At 39.9% G+C, this 22,332-nt stretch overlaps 1 long non-coding RNA gene across 2 annotated transcripts in view; it reads left to right on the forward strand.

Annotated features, from left to right (window-relative positions):
- The window catches only part of LOC138634536 (uncharacterized), a 44,019-nt gene extending 24,444 nt beyond the window's left edge, over positions 1 to 19,575 (forward strand). For both annotated transcript variants that reach the window (XR_011311989.1, XR_011311988.1), the window contains exons 2-3: positions 265 to 381; positions 19,488 to 19,575. This is a non-coding gene — a long non-coding RNA (uncharacterized lncRNA). The remainder of the gene's footprint in view (positions 1 to 264; positions 382 to 19,487) is intronic.
- Positions 19,576 to 22,332: the final 2,757 nt, after the last annotated feature.

A 22,332-nucleotide genomic window follows, 5' to 3' on the forward strand; every position in this document is an offset into this window, starting at 1 on the left:
CAGAATTATACTTACTGTATTCCCTAAAATGTACCTAAGTTACAACTCTCGCCAGTCATGTACAAGGCTAATAGAAAACCCGGATCAGCAAACACTAAGCTTAACTTTATAAACAGAAGTCGAATACAGTGCATGGTAAATTGTATGACTACCTACAAAGCTGGGATTGCAATAACCTTGCCTCTGCCAGACAAAATTATAACTTGCTGTATAATTTTCATATTTTCTGACTCCTACTTGTATTCTTTTTTTTTTCTTCTTCAGACTGAGTCACTGGTTGCCCTTTCCGGACCCGTCCACAAGTCTCCAGACTCATCTCCATGTGACTTACAAATCCACAAAGGTTGCTCTGCCCTCATCTACCATTCCTCTCGTAGCAGGGTGAGTTCTACTAAGTAAACAAAGTGTTGCACTGTAATTCAGATTTAGACCTTAGACTGCTGCTGAGAGTCTCCGGTGGGACCGCAAGCTGCTTTCATTTCTCTGCTCGAATCTTCCAGTCCCTTTTCCCTCTCAGCTGTCTCGACATGCTCCTACTCAATAATACATTCTTCCTGACTTCAGCGTAAGTTTCAACTCCTACCACTGCTTTCTTTTCTGTCCACTATTAAGATTAATAGCTGCAGACATAAATTTGTGCTGATGCCTATTGGTCTCCTGAACACAAGGAGCAGGATGTGGGTTGGTATTTTCCATAATGGGGCCTAGATTTGTGTCATTCCTTCACTTATAGGGGCATTGTGTGAGATACGAGATCTGCCCACAAGTTTGCTGTTGAGTTCACTGTCTTTTTATATTGTGATTTTTAAATGCCAATTGTGCTCTTTTTATTTGCAGTCCTTTTATGTTCCACCCTTTTGTACCCTAAATCTTCCTGTTGGGAGAAAATTAAACTTGAGTTTCCAAAGACTTATATCTTGTTCTGAGGTAAAAAAAAAAAAAAAAAAAAAAAGCTCTGATTCAAAGCTCAAGCAGGAAGACAATTATCCTTTCTAATTCCCTCATCATGCCTTGTCTCCACCTCTTAATTATTATCCAGTCAATTTTTTTGTTCTCCTGTCAACCAATAATCTTGTTAGCTGAGGAATACTTTCACTAGTTTAAATGTCAGTATATTTCATTGCAGTGCACTACGACCTTTAAAAGTTTCTCACCACCTCCACTTATGTCGAGGGCCCATTAATAGTTGCACAGGAGGAGGCCTCTGCAAAATGGATACAAGCGAGTCTTGTTATCAGTTCAAACAGTGAACGATCTCTGTTCACTGTCAGTTGCTGTTGCTATGGAAAAAAAACACTAGGTGTTGCTAGCAGGATTTGTACACTAGTAGGATGATACCAAGGTGAAGTTTTGGTATGATTTTATTCCCCTGCTTTCCTTGCTTTTGTCAAACTTTTTTCTATAGGGCTATTTTGTTACATACTTATGTGCTCCTGCGGTGACCGGGACTGCAGCCGTGTTATTGTTCTTGCCCTACAACAGCCCCATTTGGTGAACTGTTCCTTTAGCTCATTGTGCTAAATTTCACCTCAGTCCGCTATAGAAACTCTGACTAAGGTTTAGCCAAAGTCAACAAAGAAAACTTTACTTCACTGTGTGTGGGAGAAAATGGAGGAGCATTCAGCTTCATCTTTTTTTTTAAAGCGGAGGAGGAAGAGACCCATGAATAGTAGTAAGCCTCATTACTTTGGTAAATGGGTGAATGCCCCATGGCCTGTACCACCTACAGTATGCCAGCTGCAGGAGCAAATTGGTCTCCAGGGATTCATAGACAGCTGTGTGTGTGTGTGTGTGTGTGTGTGTGTGTGTGTGTGTGTGTGTGTGTGTGTGTGTGTGTGTGTGTGTGTGTGTGTGTGTGTGTGTGTCAGAGACAATGTGAGAGTGAGGGAAATAACAATTGACAGAGAAGACCCTACAAAAGACTGAAGTCACATAAATAACACGTTTATTAACTTGCTACCAAAGCAAAAGAACACTGACTGCCTGTGTGGCTTCGTTCCCTTTAAACTTAAAACGATCAGTAAATCTATAAAAAAAAACTATAAAAAGTGATCTATTTATTTACCCTCAAACTTTGATAGCTTTCAAACTTTCTGCAGCAGTGTCAGGAATAGTTTGGCGAGAGGAAAACTTTTTTTTCATTAATGCAGCAGTGTTGAGTTTGTTAATGTCAGCTATGTTTTTGACATACTCCATACGCATCGTATTACATATCCATCATCACTTTTTTACTTTTAAACTCGTGATCATGAGACCGCATACACATGTGATTGTACACATGTGAAACAGTTTCGATCAGAGCAATCAGCTGAAACAATGTCTAATTAGGACAACTTTAGCTCCATCTGATCCCAGCAGGAATTAAAAGCAGCAATATTACCATAGGGGTTTGTATAATATGCTAGCTGATGTATTCACATAAATTAAAGAGTCATCTTTGTATCATGTTGAAAGAAGTGCACCACTGTTGTATTGAGTTTTGCTTTTGTTTTTCTGTGGTCAAACAAGAAATCCTGAATTGGCATGATATGTAATATGTAAGAGGACATTTGATTTTGACATTGGCATCATTTTGGAGTTGACAGAAGTTAGTTTTATTAAAAAAAAAGACATAATTTTTGACTGTAATATTGGCAATATTGGCATGAAAACAAAAAAAGGGAAAAAAAAGAAGTCACATTTACAGTATAATTTGAAGTCGACCGAGCATCCACTTCTTCGCTTTTATTCTGAAGACACTCGTTTCCCATGATGCAGCGCCTGCATGCAGTAGTCATTTGCTGCCAGCCTTAACAGTTACATCTAAAAATACTGTAGGTTTATCACATCTGTAGTTACCTCTCATTGAAACATCTGTAAACAATTTTAAGATTAGATAGGTCTGCCTTTTTATTTCGGTTACGCACTGTGCACTGTGGACCTGTGCAGCAATTTTTTGTATTGCTTGTTTGTTATAGTGCATGAAGGCATTGTGTATTACTAAACTATATTGTGTGAAATGTGAGTGGCTCAATAATGTAAAAAAATTGCAAACCACTGGTATAGACAATGTAACTAAGGCTATAACTTAATAATGTATCTTTGACAACAGCTCAGCAGTCATTCTGGTGAGCCTCTGTGTTGATAGGATAAAATCTTATTAAGTCTTTTGACAGCATCATTTGAAAGCAAAGTGAATCCAAACTTTCATATTGGCTTCATCGATAACTGATCCTCTTGCAAAATGATATAATGTAGCCATTCATGCTGTTACCATGTTGACAATTGCTTCTCATTTCTTCCTTAGTGAAACACAGATGACTAGTAGACTTGGTATTCCTGTCGTTCATAGGATTTTTCTTTCACAAGCAGTGAGCACTGCCATTGTTGATTAAAACCTGGTTAGATCACAACTCTCTCAAAGTGTCTGCTCCTCCCTCTAAGGAATTTTTTGTGTATGTTTTATTTGTTGTTTGTGTGCTCTGTTATGTGGCTATTGGACTATGGCAGAGATAGCACCTGGAGAAACAAAGAATTCCTCACCTGCCCTGGTTAAATGACTGCAGTTCAGTATTCAGTCGCTCTTGGATTCTCTTTTTCCACAGCCACCTGTAATTCTCAGTCTGCGCTGGAGAGTTCATCATCAAGGTCAGGAAGTACAGTCAGACTCAACAGATATTTACAGAGACCAAGAAAAGGGTTGTGGGAGAGAAAAAGAGACAGAGAGAGCTTGACTTTTTTTTTTTCTGGCTGTGTGTGTTCAAGGAGACCTCGGTACAGACAGCCTTTCCGAAAAAAAAATCCCTTTCACTCCTGTGAGCCAGACAGATCAGACACACAAATACAAAGCACAACCACCCAGACTGACACACTAAGTTTGTGCTTTTGTGAGCACTGAAAGGTGAAAGTAGTAACACAAAGAAAAGCACAAATAAACACTTACCCATCGGGCTTCAGACATAAACAGACACGCACACACGCATACAAATTCTGACTCACCCATGAAGCTGAGGTAGCGCTCCCCTCCTGGAGTTTGTGTGATGAGTTGAATCATCTTGTGATGCCGAAGCCTCGCAGTCGATGGCAGGAGGCAGTGAGATCAGACAGCTCAGGGTTGTGTACATTTCTATCCATCACCCAAAAGGCTGTTGTCTACACATTATTTGGTTTCACTTCCGAGGTTTAATGGCAAATATTCTCAAACTATAGCTACTACATGTATTTCATTAGTCAGATTCAAGCTGTGGAATTCACATGATACAATTATATAGTTATTTGGAGACTGACATTCTATTAAGTGAAAATTTTCTTATGTTTATTTTGAGGCTATTTAGAAAAGTTAATTATGATGATTATAATCTTCCTGTAATGCACCACAGTTCATTACTAGTAGTGTCAATTTACTTAATGAGGAATTTTATTATCAGGGTTATTATTCCCTTCAGCTGTGATTACATCTATCAGCAGTCAAGCATGACAAATAAATGATATGTTTATGAACTGAGAACTTACAGCAACTCGTGACAAAAAAATATGTATTTTACTAAAAATATGTTATTGAATTTTTTTTTTTTCACATTACGCCACAACTGTATATCAACCCAAGTGCAGTAAAAAAAAAATAGTCTGAGGCAGTGCATCAGATCATGATCTTTCTCTACCTTTAACCCAGTATACTGCAAGTACCTTATAACCATAACAAGTTTATTAATGTCAGCAAGTGGATATTATACTGCAAGATTGGATCTTTTAGCAGACAAAATACATTGTCAGTGAACAGAGCATTACTCATCCTTTTAGTATAAAAGTGTTGGTGAGTATGATTCCTCCTCATTTCTTTAAATCTAGATTCTTCTTCTTCTTGACCTTTTTGATTGTCGTGATATTGATCTTGTGGGACTAAGTGTAATTTACATTACTGTGTTTTTGAGAGTAGACATGATTATAACAGTGACTATAACTGATCATTTTGATTTGTATTGCCTTGGCCTGCTGATATCAATGGGTTTGTCACTGCTTGCCAGCTGACGAGCTTTTTTTTTTGCAATTTGTTATGCCAAATGGGAAATATCAGAGCCAATAAAAATTCCCACACATCCTGCTTGTAATTAGCACAAGGAGGCTGACATGCCTCCTTTTTTTTTGTCCCAGTTGGCTGCTCTTATTTATGGTAAATTCGATATGCAATGAACGAGGTTTTAACATCAGAGTGAAGATGTCAGCAGAGAGGGTAATCCCATGCCAGATTTCTTCAATTCTCTTCAATTTTTTTCTTAATGGGATTTTTAGGATGTAATCTGCTTCAGAATTCATGAGCACTGATATACCTCTGTCAATTATGGATGCCATTTTAGTCTGCTCTTGGGTTTTGAAGACAAGTTTCTCCTTGCTTTATAATATGCAAAGGAAAGAGAGTGTCCATCTTAGGTGGTATCTGCTCCCAATTTATGCTTCAAGGCCTAAACAATGTACAGTATGACTTTACCTGAGATAAGAACACTACGTGGTATTTATTGTGTCTCTTCAGATTTGATTTCATCCTGTGCACTTGTCACTAAAACTTTGTTTTGTGCAAGAACATTTTTGAAAATTCACCATGGGAGTGTCTTACATTGATTTTAATTTAATGCTACATTGACAAAAGAGTACACTCTGTGAAGCGATATGTATTCAATTTAATATATATTTGAAAAAGCAAAACCAATAAGCTTGTGAAGCTATTTAGAGGACAAATATTTGAAAAATCTAGTCAAGTAGCTGGAACGGAGTAATGGTGGCATGTCTCTGCCTACCTCTGCAAATGATGCATTTCAGTGTTTATGAGTATTCAGCTGGGCGATTTAACAGGAGCAGCTTCTGTTGCCGGGTACGCTGGCCTCCCCTCTCGCTGTCTTCCTCGCTCTCTCACGCACATATTCACAAACACACTTTACTAGCGAGTTGTCCTTGCTGTGCCTCATAAAGACAGGCTGAGGAGGCCAGGATAGTTTCAGGCAATAAAAGCAGCCTGTGAAATTGCATTGCACGTGAAACTCACAACAGATGGCTACCACTGCTATGTCCTCACTGAATATGACACAGGAAAGGACACTATGAAGATGAGCAGCACGTTCTGCTGCTATTTGCCTCCCCGAATGAGGACACGAGATCTTGTTAAAGACAAGGTTGCATATTTAAAGCTGCACTCAGCAGCTGCTTATTGTGTTGTAAAGGGAAAAATTAGAATAACATTTAAAGGAAAAATAATACTAGATCCAGTAGGGGGCAGAAGTAGTCTGGAAAAAACTATGAGGAAAGAGAAGAGGGATGGATGGAGAAATGTACCTGGCTACATAACAAGGTGTTCTTAAGTAAGGCAGGAACACAGTCATGATCAGAGGATATAGCATATGGTTTCTCGATATGCAGCTTGTGCAGCTTTTATCCCCATGATTACCTTTATAGGTTTGTCTTCATCTGCTTAAGAAATAACATTTCTCTTAATGAAGAGAGCGAATGGGGGAGATTGCATCTAAATTGTTCAATGGATCAGCAATTGTAACTGAAGTGTTGTGCCTTAAAGTATTAAAAAAAAAAAAAAACTAAAAAAATTTAAAGCCGGGCATGGAGAAAATGAGGAATGGCTGAGTGACCCAACCAACCCCCTTCACTTAATTATCTTAAGTGAATTAGCCCAATCATCGCTTTTGTGTAGCTGAATATGAGCACTGAGCATATAATAGTTGATGAGACGATGAAATGGCCCTGTCTGTTTTCAAGTGGTGGGGCCTTTCAACAGACTCTACATGGCCACAAAAGGAGCATGGCAATTAAACCATCTGACTAAATAGGCTTCTCTGGCAAAAATTTTAAGGAAAAACTAAAATGATTCTCTTGTCTTCTTTACCTTTTTATAAAGGTCCTCACTATAATATACCTTTTAGACTAAATAATAGCCTCACAGTTCCCAAAATGAATCATAGGAAGTAGAAGCGAATATACATAAGTAATGAACATTTTCTGATGTTCAACATTCCTATGGTTTGAACATTAACAATGGACAAGGACATAACTTCCTGATTTAGTTGGTACTTTACAAAGACACATAAAGTGGTTGTCTAAAATCCTTCCTTCCACTCCTGATGAGCAGTCCTACAGTGTGAATCAAAACTAGAGAAAGAAAAAAAACAACTATGGGGTAATTTCAGCATCTTTCCTGCTACCTTCACCCAAGGACTGCACAAACTCTAAATAATGCAGGTCAGGGTGGTGATTAAAAATTGGAGAAAGTGTTTTAAAAGTGAGAAGAGAAATAAGGCTCTGCCATAGCTGTAATGGATGAGATATGGTCTTTCTCCTGAAAGGTTGAAGGACAAAGGTGTCGTTCTTTTAGAGGTGAGAGTGTTAGGTTGAACGTGAGACATTTGGGGATAAATGAGAAAAGGAGAGGGGGCTTTGCAGACATCCCCTCTGTGCTACAAGACCTCAATTACCCATTATTACCTGCATTTGATTACCACCTCTCTTATCCAGCTTCTCTCTTCTCCTCTCAGGTCAGTAACTCTGAGGGAGCTTAGAGCAAATTATGGGGAGAAGCAAAGGAAAAAGTAAAACAAACCTGTGAAAAGTCATTTATTCCCTATGAAATGACTTCAGAGTGACTTTGCCTGCTTGTTTGTGCAGTTTTCAGACCAAAAAAGTTAAAAGTCTTGTGGAAACAGCAGCTATTAAAGTGAGATTCTGATTTTCTTTTATCAAGCAGCCATGAGCCATTTGGTGAGTGCATTTATGGCTCCTGAGTGACAGCAGGGAGATTGAGACAAGGACACAAGTAATAGGAGAACCTGGAATTGTACACTTGCTTTAATGAAATGTTTGTACTCCCAATTCACATTGTCTGTTTTTCATTACTGCTCTCAAGGTCTCTTACACAATGCCATCACCATTGTTTCTTTTGTTTGCTTTTCTTCCACCGTCTCTATGTGTCTTGTAGTTCTGCAGCATGCACGTGTATGTGCACATCCACAGGGAAATATGATGAAATACCTCCATTTACCGGCGCTTGTCACATTACAGAGCATGTAGGTTTGGGTATCGATAAAGACACTTTAACATCGGTACTGATACTTTGACTTTAGTTCCTGAATAATACTTTTTTTTACATACTAATTCTATGAAATCCAGTTATAAAACAAGATTACATCACACATTATGATACAGATCTTTAGTTTCATGAAGTTTAAAGGGGGAGAGTGTAACTTAGGTTGTTTTCTGTAACTACAATTAACACATTTTATTTTTATTTATTTTTTATTTTATACACTTTATTAATCCCCGAGGGGAAATTTCTTTACTACAGCAGGGGGGCTCTCAGGGGGGAGATGCTGCAGCAGGCTGCCACTAGCGCGGCGCCGGGTAACCTGACCTGAGGTGCATGTTTTTGGATGATGGGAGGAAGCCGGAGAACCTGGAGAGAACCCACGCAAGCACAGGGAGAACATGCAAACACATGTCCCCTTAATACTTCAAATGCATTTTTTTTATTTTTTTTTATTTATATATATAATATATATATATATAATAATATAATAATATAATATAATATATATAATATATATATAATATAATATATATATATTTATATATATATATTTTTTATATTGCAAAGCGCTGCAATTTTATCGATATTACATAAATGCCTCTAATGAAAGTTATTGCGAGACACTACAATTTACCAAAGTTCTCTAAACGCCTCACATGCAACTTATTGTGGCACACTACAATTTAACGGTGTTCCCTAAACGCTTCATATGGAAGCTATTGCTGGATTCGACAATTCACCCATATTCCCTGAACACCTCACAGGCTAGTTTTTGCAAGACGCTGCAAGTTTATTGATGTTCCCTGAATGCCTCTAATGTAAGCTATCACTAGATGCTACAATTTACCGATCTTCCCTGAAGTTCTCGCACACTGTCAGTAGCAGCAGTTAAATACAGGCTATGTATGGGAAATGCTGCGTCTCACTGACACTGATGAGATTTACTTGTGGTTGATTTGTGGGTGTAACGTAGATATTGAAAATTGGTACCAAATGCTAAAGCATTTTTCGATAGTAGATAGTTACCAAGGAATTGGGTCAACGTCATAAAAGTACCAAGGTTTGGTATCCAGCCCTAATAGCATGGAGGTGCCCCTTTTAAATCTAAAGTCATTGTGGGTGTGACTAAAGGTAGTGACATACCTCCCAGCAAAAGAATAACTACTGCTGAAGAGTCCTTGAAATTAAAATTAAGCTCCCACTGCCTCCACAGTTGTAACTACCTTTCAGAGGGTCAAAACAATTAAACACAAAACTAGGCCTACATAATTACTATAATTAGAGAAGATATTTTGCTTACTCAATAACTTGCCTACTTTGCCATTTTTACTTTGTGGAAAGTTATCCTGTGACCATTTTAGGAACGTCGTTAGACGGTGAGTTTTGTACATCAATAAAGACTGTAAAAGCAAAGAATATTTAGTGCCTTTTGGGATACAGATCCCAAAGTGTATTCTGTTTTTTGCAAACTCAGATTTGCTGAGTGTTTTTCTGCCATTTGTGCATTTTGAGGCGAGTAGCCTGGGAGGCATTTTGGTTTTAATTGCGCCATCTTTTTTAGCTGTGAGCTTCAAAAAACTCACTGCCATAATGTGTCAACAAACAGATAAGCTCGATTCGACGGCGCTAAGCAGTAGTAGGATTGCTGAGATGGGAAACACAAAGTACGCTGTGTTCACAATGGATTATTTGACCATGACTTGTTGACAGGAGTTGGAGGACATGATTTGCAGCAGTGTCAAATACATTTTCCAGTTTTGACAAAGCATGTTAAGAATATATGTTTTTTAGCATGATTTTGTGTATCAACTCCAAAAATCTAAGTGGTGGAGCAATATTCGTTACTTCATCTTCCCTTTAATTCATCCAGAGTCTGATAACAATTAACAGTTGGCATCATTAACTTCTGTGTAGATTGAATTCATCACTCGTGGTTCTTTTAATGTGACACAGCGAGAAGGCGAAAATATACATTTTTATCGAATACACCCTCTCTGTATGGAGGGCTGCTCTCTCTACATTCCCTGTCGTTCCATCTTTGTCACTCTTTGCTGTAAACCCCAAAAGGTGAGTGTGTCTGTGTGTTAAGTGAGTGAAATGATAGTGTTGCTGCCTTGGGGCAAAGTGTCTTCAAGTTCCCCTTGTTTACAAAACCTTTTTGTCAAAAGAAGCCAGAGAGGGATATTACACTGCAGCGACAAGACAAATACTGACATGCATGCCTGCACACACACGCACACGCACACACCCACACACACCACACACACACACACACACACACACACACACACACACACACACACACACACACACACACACACACACACACACACACACACACACACACACACACACACACACACACACACACACACACACACACACACACACACACATATACACACACCACACCACACACCAAAGCCTGACTTCATAGAGATGTTGGGATTCAATTAAAGAAACTTAAATGATACTGGGATGACTGGTTCATAGCCTAATGGTATGAGCTTTACACATGTCCTCTTCTTCCCTATTATATTTATTTAACAACAACCTTGACTTAAGAGGGTTGCAGAGAAGGTGAGATAGCCGGAAGCTGAAAGTGGGCAAAGGACAAACGTGCTTAAAACAAATGTTGGAGAGGACTATGAAGTAGCTCTTAAACAAAAACAAAAATGCTTGAAGTGAGCATGAATTGTTGATTGGTTATTGTTGCAACTTAAGCTGCCTCGAGGCAACAGAGGCTGCCATCAATGCAAAAATACATTAAAAAGAAAAGGTAAAATATCAAACACAAAAAAGCACATTTACAGATTTCTTTTGTCTCTCCCTCTCATGTTGGAAATACACAATGACAAAATAGCTCCCAGTATTAAGCCGTAATGGCGACAAGCTTCCCTCCGAGCTAGGTACGCCACCGGTAAGATACTGAACAAACACCAAAATAGTAATCACATTGGTATGTGACGCTACATTACTGCAAGTTTCATGTTTTGAAAGCAGTGCACAGAGATTTCTGTTGTTGTGGTACCCTGGAGAAGGTGGATGTCGCTTCATTTTATGCCAGGTTATTTCTCTATTAGTGAAGGACAAGAGCAGAGATGAGATGAATGCATAAAGGATGACAGCTTTATAACAACACTGCCACTTATCTCCCTCATCTCTCTGTTCCCCTCCTTTTCCTCTCTTTCAACCTCCCTCGATTCCCCTTGTTACTCTGTAATGAAGTTATCCCACAGCAGAGTTCTCAGCCCAAGCTGTCTTAGACAGAAAAGGGATGGAGGGAGCAACAGAATCACAGTGAAGAAGTATCAAAGACAACAATACGGAAAAAAAGCCTAGGAAGAAGTGAAGGCGATGGGGAATAAGGGACGAGACAGCAATGGAAGTAGAGTTATGACAATGTGCAAGAATTTATAAGATGCTCTCGAGCTGCCAGATTGTAATCATATTCAGTACACGATTAGGCTAACCAGGTCATTACTTGGGAAATACATGTGTAAAAACACAAGTATTAGTAATAATATGAACAGTTTTTCCTATTGATATTCTGAGCCAGTGGGGCTTACTTTAAGATTGTCAGAAATGTCCTGATGCCGCTTTCTTTTGACCTAATTATGTGTTCTGAAGGCTCAGTGGCTAATCTAAATTGCAACCAATTTTAGCTCATAGTTAACAAGGAATGTTAAATGTATTGCCTATCTGATATTTGTCATAAAGAGGGAAAATTTGGATGTTCTCCTGGATAGATTGAAGCAATGGAAAATAATGGCGCACATGATTAATTTGCGCCAATTAATATTAATCTCAGTCTCAAAAGAATGGAAGTTGTCATTTTTGTAAAATGATGGATTGAAAGCTCGTTGATTGTACTGGCCATAATTTCAGGTGGGCGCCAAATGAAGCGGTTAATCAGTTGTGGTAACTCGGAGGGAAAATGGAGAACCTTAATCTGCTATCACAACACCTTGTATCATGCCAAACATATTACTCTCCAGGATATTGTGTTTTGTCATGTCTTGCTTTGCCGAGATGTGAATAATAAGGTTGTAGGTTGAGCCAACAAAAAACACATGGAAAAAATGACTTGATTATGGTTAGGCACAAAAACTGCTTGGTAATGGTTAAAAAGAGATTTCTTTAAAGTCGCTTTCTCGTGGACTCTGATCTCCCAGGTGAAAGTTCTGGGTTTAATCCATCCCGCAACCTACCTCCCTCTTCGGACTTTATCTCTTTTGTGACCTCCGTCACAAGATCTCTTTCATTGACTCTGGTCATACGTATGTGTACTTTTCATGCTAAGATAAGGCAAAACATGACAATGACACTGTATCCTCTTGTGAACTGATGGGTGTATTAGATGCTTTGGTGTGTTACCAAGATTTACCACATAGTTTAACCCAACTTTATTTACATGCCATGCCGATGAGGTGAGCAACACAGCGTCATTAAATCTGCACTCAGTGACTTGTCAATCAAAAAACCAAGAGGGCCCACACACTTTGTCAGATCTCAATACAAGTGTAGACAGCAGTTATAAAGGCATTCATGAAGTCTCTGAGTGACTACGAACTAGATGCACAAATACAGTATTAAAGAAGGTGAAGACTGCCATGAGTGAGAGCATGGAAGACAGGTTCTCAGAACCCAGCCCATGATAGTTCTCCCATACTGCACCGTCATTCAAAGTCACAAATTCTAAACTGTCAGTTTTGAAGAAGAAGAAATCGCTGATCTCTCACAGGATGTTCTGGAAAAGTTTAGTAGATAGTCCAGGCCTATTTAAGACTTTTACTCAGTTGATAATTTATTATTTTTTAACAGGGTGATGGCCCAGGGGTACGGTGCATCCGGAAAGTATTCACAGCGCTTCACTTTTTCCACATTTTGTTATGTTACAGCCTTATTCCAAAATGGATTCAATTAATTTTTTTCCTCAAAATTCTCCATGCAATATCCCATAATGACAAAGTGAAAATAGTTTGTTTAAAATTTTTGCAAATCTATTAAAAATAAAGAACGAAAATATAACACATACACAAGTATTCACAGCCATTCACAACAATACTTTGTTGAAGCACCTTTGGCAGAAATTACAGCCTCAAGTCTTTTTGAGTATGATGCTACAAGCTTGGCACACCTATTTTTGGGCAGTTTCTCCCATTCTTCTTTGCAGGACCTCTCAAGCTCCATCAGGTTGGATGGGGAGCGTCGGTGCACAGCCATTTTCAGATCTCTCCAGAGATGTTCAATCGGGTTCAAGTCTGGGCTCTGCCTGGGCCTCTCAAAGATATTCACAGAGATGTCCTGAAGCCATTCCTTTGTTATCTTGGCTGTGTGCTTCGGGTCGTTGTCCTGTTGGAAGATGAACCTTCGCCCCAGTCTGAGGTCCAGAGCGCTCTGGAGCAGGTTTTCATCAAGGATGTCTCTGTACATTGCTGCATTCATCTTTCCGTCCATTCTGACTAGTCTCCCAGTTCCTGCCGCTGAAAAACATCCCCACAGCATGATGCTGCCACCACCATGCTTCACCGTAGAGATGGTATTGGCCAGGTGATGAGCGGTGCCTGGTTTCCTCCAAACATGACGGTTGGCATTCAGGCCAAAGAGTTCAATCTTTGTTTCATCAGACCAGAGAATTTAGTTTCTCATGGTCTGAGAGTCCTTCAGGTGCCTTTTGGTAAACTCCAGGTGGGCTGTCATGTCCCTTTTACTGAGGAGTGGCTTCCGTCTGGCCACTCTACCATACAGGCCTGCTTGGTGGAGTGCTGCAGAGATGGTTGTCCTTCTGGAAGGTTCTCCTCTCTTCACAGAGCAACGTTGGAGCTCTGTCAGAGTGACCATCGGGTTCTTGGTCACCTCCCTGACTAAGGCTCTTCTCCCCCGATCGCTCAGTTTGGCCGGGCGGCCAACTCTAGGAAGAGTCCTGGTGGTTCCAAACTTCTCCCATTTACAGATGATGGAGGCCACTGTGCTCATTGGGACCTTCAATGCTGCAGACATTTTTCTGTACCCTTCCCCAGATCTGTGCCTCGATACAATCCTGTCTTGGAGGTCTACAGACAATTCTTTGGACTTCATGGCTTGGTTTGTGCTCTGACATGCACTGTCAACTGTGGGACCTTATGTAGACGGTGTGTGTCTTTCCAAATCATGTCCAATCAACTGAATTTACCACAGGTGGACTCCAATCAAGTTGTAGAAACATCTCAAGGATGATCAGTGGAAACAGGATGCACCTGAGCTCAATTTTGAGTGTAATGGCAAAGGCTGTGAATACTTATGTACATGTGATTTTTTTCATTTTTGATTTTTAATAGATTTGCAAAACTTTCAAAAAAAATTATTTCACGTCATTATGGGGTATTGCGTGTCGAATTTTGAGGGAAAAAATGAATTTAATCCATTTTGGTATAAGGCTGTAATATAACAAAATGTGGAAAAAGTGAAGCGCTGTGAATACTTTCTGGATGCACTGTAGCAAGTATCAATATAGTGATTTATCAATACACAGATATTTTCGAGTCATGGTCAAGGCCATAGATTCTAACTACCACAGACCTCAGTCAGATAAAAGATCAATGAGTGTGGCAGACCAGACCAACGTATTCAACTGAACAACCCCCGTACCCCTGCACTTTCTGTTCTTCTGGGGGATGTTGAAGGGCAGATGACAGGTTAACAAGGGGGATGCATTTTGGTCATTTTGCTAACAACAAAATGCCACCCCCCCCTCATCCACCCTCAAATTGCCTACTGCTTTTACACACGAGTACACCTACTGTGTCGCTTTTCAGACTGTGCAGCTTAATTTCATGATGACCAAATAGGTGCAGCAGAGGATTCTACAACAAAAAACAAAGCTCAATGTCGAGCGCTGTATGGCAGATCCTTTTCATTTGTCAGGAACCTATAATTAAGATAAGCTTCCTTATCGTCCTCTATGTAGTATCTGTTTATTACAGGATGCTGTAGCGAGTGTATTTGTGATTAGACACGTTGGAGTGTGCGGAGGACCCAGCAGCACCTTATAGGGCTGGACTCCTAAAATGTTATAGAAAGTTGCATCTGTAGTGACAGCAGATGCCCCTCTCCACCCACTCCTGGGGCTCGAACTACTGAGGTTTGTTCTTTTTGGCAGTCCGAGACCTTGTGTCAGCTGGGCACAGACTCTTGCTCCAAGCCAACTGGCTCGGGGGTTTGCCTTGGTTGGGGTGTTGGTTGTCAGGCAGGGAGCCCAAACTCACAGATGGAGCTAACCTCCTAGGAGGTGGCAGTGGGGTACCCATTGGCTGCTTGGACTTCACATCTTGTCTCAGACCAATGCTGTGCAGGGACTGATGCTCCTTCTTTCTGTGCTAAAATTTCACCTGAGTGGCTTAGAGTGACTGCCAATGTAGACTCTCTGGGAGGGACTGACTCATCCAAGTAACTGACTTTGTCCCAGTGGTGCTTTGCCACTACTGTGTATATCCCCTGCTGAGGGAGGATGCTGCACAGTGGGGCATGAGGAGAATAATCAGAAGTGAACCTGTCTTCGTTGAGTAGGGCAGCCAAGGGACTCTACTATAACTACACAGTATCTGCTAGAACTTCAGTTGTGTGAATAAAGTGATTTCCAAACCTTTTATTGCTCACCTCTGCTTCTAACACCTCCTACATGGGCAACATTTTGGTTGCCATTCGATGACGCGCTGCACAAGCCGGACAAATGTTGAGAGAGAAGAAAAGCTCACCAGAATAACAACATTAGAATGTGTGATTTATGGAGACGTTTTGTCTTTCATACATTTATTGTAACAGACATTAGCTTTTCATGAAATAAAGGCTGATGTCGATGTATTATGGGCGGCCCTGTGATCATATACCACAGTTCTTTATCGCCCCTGATTTTGTGTCCCTCCCTCTCCGGTACCCTCTCTCTTTTCTATCAAAGGCTGACACTGAAGTACAACCATTTAAAGCTCCAATTAAAATCTTGCCATCCAAGTGCCCCGCATCCTTAATCTCAGCAGAATACAAGAGCACATGATGAAACTGTTTAGAAACAGTGTGTACATGATATGCTGTACATATAGATGGATGCAGATCCCCGTGAACAAGAGAAAGAGCAGGATCCAATATGTCTGCTGGTTTTCATAAATTGGAGAAAAGCACACACACACACACACACACACACATGCAAATCCAAATGGTGTGAGCAGTCAGAAGTGATTAAAGTCTCCCCTAATTGCAGTCTAAAAACAGTGCTTTGCTTTGCCACAAAGGCTTTTTTTTTTACTGTTATTGCTGAAAAAGCAAGTTCTGCCCCAAGGTGTTTGATTCCCTCTTTCTTTATGCTTGCCTTTTAAACATAATATAAAAGGAGGCAGTTGCACAAAATTGTTCTTTTTAAGGCCGCTCTGCACAATTACTTCTAATGCAGCTTTCTACCCAACAATAACAACAATACCATATCTCAACATGAAACTTTAAAAGCCAATATCTAAGCAGGCAGATTCCTCGTAATGGCCAACTTCTTAAAAAGAGAACAAGTTCGAAGTGAAGCTGGAAGTCATAAAGTTGAGGTCAAGACAAGTGCCAAGAAGGTAGAAAAAACAACAAATATGTAATTCATCGCGCATTTCTTTTTTGTGAAATGCTAGGATATATTAAGTGAGCATGATGGCGTTATACATCATTATAAACGTAGCACGTGCATGTGACACAAATAGTTACACCTCAAACCTCCTTCCCCTAAGAAACAAACCTAGCTATGTATAGGGGCAGACAGAAAACTGAGAGTGTAGGAGGAAAACATGTGCAAGACATAATCATTGTGCTTCTGCCCTCTCTCTGAGGCAGTTATTTAGAAAGCCCCAAGGCCGTGAAAGCTTCAAGGTTGCTACAGTGATGCTACAATAGGTGGTGATTGATCGAAATAGCTGCTCTAAATTGTATAATGACTGTGAGGTGATGGGATCAGGACCATGGTAAAGAGACCAGACAGCGCTTGATTTTCCACTCTGGGAGCTTATCACTTAAACTCATATCATCTACTGAAGGAGCCAAATCCATCCACTCATATCAGAACTGCTCACGCTGATGGAGACAGAGGGGCGAGACAGACAGGCAGACACTGACACAGAGAGAGAGAGAGAGAGAGAGAGAACATCAAATGTGCATCTGCATATGTGTATGCGTTCATATATAACGGTTAATTACCACAGTTGCTAATAGCCCTCATGACGATGAGACACACTGACATTGTATTACACCATTTGTCACTTGTTTAACGCCGGCATAAAACAGCGTGGTCCGTGTGTGTGTGTGAAAGCACCCGTGTGTGTCCTATTAGGTTACCGTTTTAGACTTCAAAGACTTCCCCAGAGTAACGACAGCATATGTAAAAAGATTTCATGCACTGCATGTGAAGATGGAATCATTACCTGTCTGCAAAAGGAGGTGGAGAAAATGTATCACTACCATACCTGAGGGTGAAGCACAATGTTAAAATCATCTGAATTTAATACATTATTTCTGTAAATGAAATGCCAGAAGGTTGCGAAATTAAAATATGTATATATTTATGAAAAATATATTTTATTTGTTATGTGATTTTTTATTTTTTTTTTTTCCCTCAAGAGACGTGTGCAAGAATAAATATATACTGGTTAGATTTGGATTGACACAGGAAATGAACACACACACACACACACACACACACACACACACACACACACACACACACACACACACACACACACACACACACACACACACACACACACACACACACACACACACACACACACACACACACACACACACACACACACACACACACACACACACAAGTTACATTTGTTTAAGAACATCTAATCTGTACTGATTATCGGGTAAAACAAAGAGATGTGACATTGACAATTCATCCAAATCAAAAAGACTCGCATAACCTCAAACAAATCCATATATTTCCATCCCTTGTTTTGTGACTGACCTTTGTTGCAACAACTCAGCAAATTGCATGAGGGCTGCTTGAGCTTCAAAGCTATTTGCATTTCCAGTGGATTAATCTCTTCTGGAGCTGCTCTGCTGTTGTTAAAAAGATTCAAACAGCTACTCAGACATGGCCATGATAGTCAGAGAAATTAATTGTATAACCGACATGTTGAATTTGAAGTTAATATGCAAGAATTACTCTCTTGCAAAAAGTGTTAAATGAGATCCTTTGCCTTCTACGAGCCCCTTATTTTGGGGTGATTCTGAATGAACACTATCTGATAGACAGTGACGGAAACAAGAGGAGATGGAGCCTGAGTGTGGAGAAAGATTGAGTGAAGGAGACATAAAAACACATTCTGAGTGAATGATAGTGAAATAGAAATAGACCAAAAAAATATAAATCAGGCAAAGATAGAAATTGAGGGTGAATGGCTAGGCAGGCAAAGATCAACAGAGAAAGATAGAAGGTTATAATGTAAAGATAGCAGGCAAAGGAAGATACAACGAGAGCATGAGATCAATGCGACAGAGAACGATAATGACACACTGCTATCAGCATATGAAAAAAACACTGAGAGAAAGGAAGAAGAAGGAAACGGAGAGGACATGAGCAACGCGCTCTGCCACTCCCCCCCCTCCCTCATCGGATGAGGAGACCAGTGTAAATGAGATCGACTCATTTCCAACACATAGACACAAGCACCCACCCCCATCTGTCTTTGACAAACACGCCCTCATACACACACACACACAAGCACATGCACACGATCGCATACACACATACGCGCCAGCAACAGCAAGCAGAGATGAAAGGAATCAATAGATTATAGCAGACATCTGAAGAGTCCAGTCTACTCCCGGGAGGATCAACCGTAATTGGTCCAGACAAACAGCCAAAGGACAACAACAATAACAAAGCCTGGACGCACACCGAATGCAGCAATTAATAAATCGGAACAGGAATAGCAAATTAAATCTATGAACAAATATCGACAGAGCTTTGAACACATCTCCATTATCCTGGGCCTATTGTTGTGGTCTGCCGGTTTCAGAGACCATGTTTGCGTCAGCATTTGCATATCTAAATGACTGACAGTCGCATCTCCAGGTAGTTGGGCTGTTTTGGTATTTGGTGTTCATTTGGTTTATCCCGGTTTGTAGCTTGTTAGTTAATAAATAAATCCAGGGTTTAGCATACTTTTGAAACAGGCTGAAGGGTCCTGATGGAATGAAAAACTGCAGGCCTCTGAATACTTGAACATGGGATATAACTCACGAGAGCTCTTGTTATTCACATCAGACATCAGTGCTTATGCGTGCTGCTCTGTGTGTGTGTGTGTGTGTGTGTGTGTGTGTGTGTGTGTGTGTGTGTGTGTGTGTGTGTGTGTGTGTGTGTGTGTGTGTGTGTGTGTGTGTGTGTGTGTGTGTGTGTCACCTGCGGTAGATGGAGAGATGGAGGCCCCACGGTGCCCTTCTGGATCCAAGGTGGAAGAAACAAGTATCTGGTTCATCTAATTGATTTATTCCATCGGCAGTGTTACTGGAGGCGTGACTGAGGACTGCATCCGACAGCACAGTGATCCCTTAAGGTTGGTTTGCTCAATCAATCTCTTTAGATCTTCCCGAGTGCCAAAACGACGGAATTAAGGGATGGGAAAGAAAAACGGAGAGTGGTGTGTGCGTGTGCGTGTGCGTGTGTGCGTACGCATGTGCCAGTGCTTGTGCGTGTGTGTGTCTGTGTGTTTAGGAAAGCTGTTCTGTTTCTTTTTTCAAAGCAAAACAGCGAGATCACAGTGACAGTGTCAGTTGTATTCTGAATTTTCAAATCCCCAAGGAGGTTTTTGGAAAACTTTGTTGAAAGAGTTTATAAATTTCCTTAATTTGCCCCAGATTGCAGAAAATATATATGAAGGAGGAAGAGGGGGAAACAAAACCCAACAAGGCACTGGGTGAAACTATTTCATTAAAGAAACAAACAAAAAAAAGTATGACTTCTTGCAAGATATAGTGTTCAGTTTTTAGATTTAACATTATATTGTTAGTCAGCAAAAGCACCCCGAAATTAATTTTAACTTCAAAATGAGTTCATTTAAATTTTTTACAATTTTAAATTCATAATCATACACACAGGACAAATACATTTTTTATCTAACTCATTTTGGATAGTGAGGAGGTGAAATGGAAATAAAAAGAGAACTAGAGAGATAACAACAACAACAACAACAACAACACACAAAAAAACATCGAGACACAAAGTTTAGATAAGAGTATTGTGTCCTCAAATTCAGCGCTTCAGTCATTTTTAGTGAAGTTGCTCAAGGCTGTGCTTTGAAATCACATTAAAGATTAGATTCTTCTGGTTTTGGCCCCTCTCTGCCTTTCTGAGAGCTGTTCATGTTCAAGGATAACTTACTGAAATGTCCTGAACCAAGGGAATAACTCAGTGAGTCCCTCTGTTATTTGGATACTGACAATGACATGACGAATTCTCCCAAAGAGATGGTCAATCATACTTATTCAACGAGCTCATAGTATCATTTAATATAACTTACTGAAGACCTATTAATTCAAAGATGTGATTTTCTTCACAGTTTTAGCCAACCTACACAAAATGTGGCAGGTCACCATGAGCGGTCACTACCCTGCTGCTCTGTCTGAGACAGGTTCAGAGGATATAGGGCCATATTCTGCAGAAATGTTTATGTAGTCTTATTTGTCAGAGCAGGCTTGAATACCTGGTGTCTCAAAGCACCAGTGCAGGATTCAGCAGAACGGAACCACATGTTATTGAGATATGGAAAGGCAATGGATGTCACTGACAAGTATGGTTAAATTAAGACCAGGAAGAAGATCAGTGGCGAGGGACACATGAATTGATACTGTCTGTACAGAAGTGGGTGGCAGGTGGGAGCAAGGGATAACTGACAGCAGTGTAATTATAATTGACAGCGAGATTTCGTCATATTACAGACATTCAGACTTAGGTCTACTTAAATAGCTTCTGAAAATGTAAGTAGCGCTGAGTAAGTCCAGTTGGAACATTAGGACAACAAAAAAAGTTGAAATCTGAACAGCTGGATCTTTTCATTTATGAAGCCCAAACTCGAAAACCCCAGAACAAATTTAAAATGGACCTTTTAGTAAGTGTTCTTAACCAGATAAACATGTTTGACTTCATGACTGAAATCCCAATCGTCCTCTTGTAATGTGTTAATGATGGCGTTATGAACCCAGGGTTCCTCTCCTGGCGATAATCTGGAAATTATTTATTAAATGTTCGATGCCAAGGTCTTTCATGGCTGGTTAGAATTCCTCCAGAGTGTTCCCTCATCAGTCTGCTTATGTGTTACCATGCACCACTGTGAATTAATTAAATGAAAGAAGGACAAAAGGGCAAATTGGTACCAAGTGAGATCTGTGTGTGCCACTTATGTAAAGAAAAAAAAATGTGTTAAGAGCATGAGGAAAGAGTCAAAACAGTTATGTAGGATCTGTAAATGAGACCGTCTTCTGTAATACACTGACCTTCAAGAACCGCAAGCCTGATCGCATTTCCTGATAGAGTGATGTCTTATCTCTGTATATTACTCATAAAAAAAGCATAAATCCATATCTAAACATGACACCCACAAGTCAGAAGTTGTTGTCCACATTGTACAAATATTAGCTGGCTGCATGTCTCCATGAAAGTCCGAAGTGTGATTGATCAATCTCCCCCAGGAGAAAATGGAGGGAAATCATTAAACTGATGGGCAGTGCTGAGGAACAAAATACTCAAATACAATGATTATAACAATTAATTGAATCCCACCTATTGACAATATGATCTGCAGAACACAAAGACTTTCAAACAAATATTAGAAGAACAAAGCAAATCTATATACACAGACATACTCAGACAGCATTAATCTTCAACATCTCCCCAGCCTTCTCCTGAATTTATAATCTATTAATATATGAATTAATATATCAATATATTGCCAAGCCCTACTTAACAGTTCTAAATTATTTGAGACTTGCTATCACACAAATTTGATTTAACATCTTGTAATCAGCGATGAATGAGAACTTGAAAAATGACACTCATGGAGAACATGAATAGTCTTGGCTGGTTGAAAATTTCATTGTTTGTGTTCTTGTTTCAGAAAAGAGTTGGTCAAATCCAACATATGACCTTTGTTTGATTCACTCTAGACTTGATCTGAAGGTCAGAGAGGCTAATCACAGAGACTAACTAAATGATTTGGAAATATTACTTTGACGCTGTATGCAGGTTTATAAGCCTTGTC

Source organism: Brachyistius frenatus, unplaced genomic scaffold (genome assembly GCF_029030835.1).
Source record: "Brachyistius frenatus isolate BFR_SWC_R1_liver_20210118 unplaced genomic scaffold, ASM2903083v1 Contig_5, whole genome shotgun sequence".
Classification (NCBI taxonomy): Eukaryota; Metazoa; Chordata; class Actinopteri; family Embiotocidae; genus Brachyistius; species Brachyistius frenatus.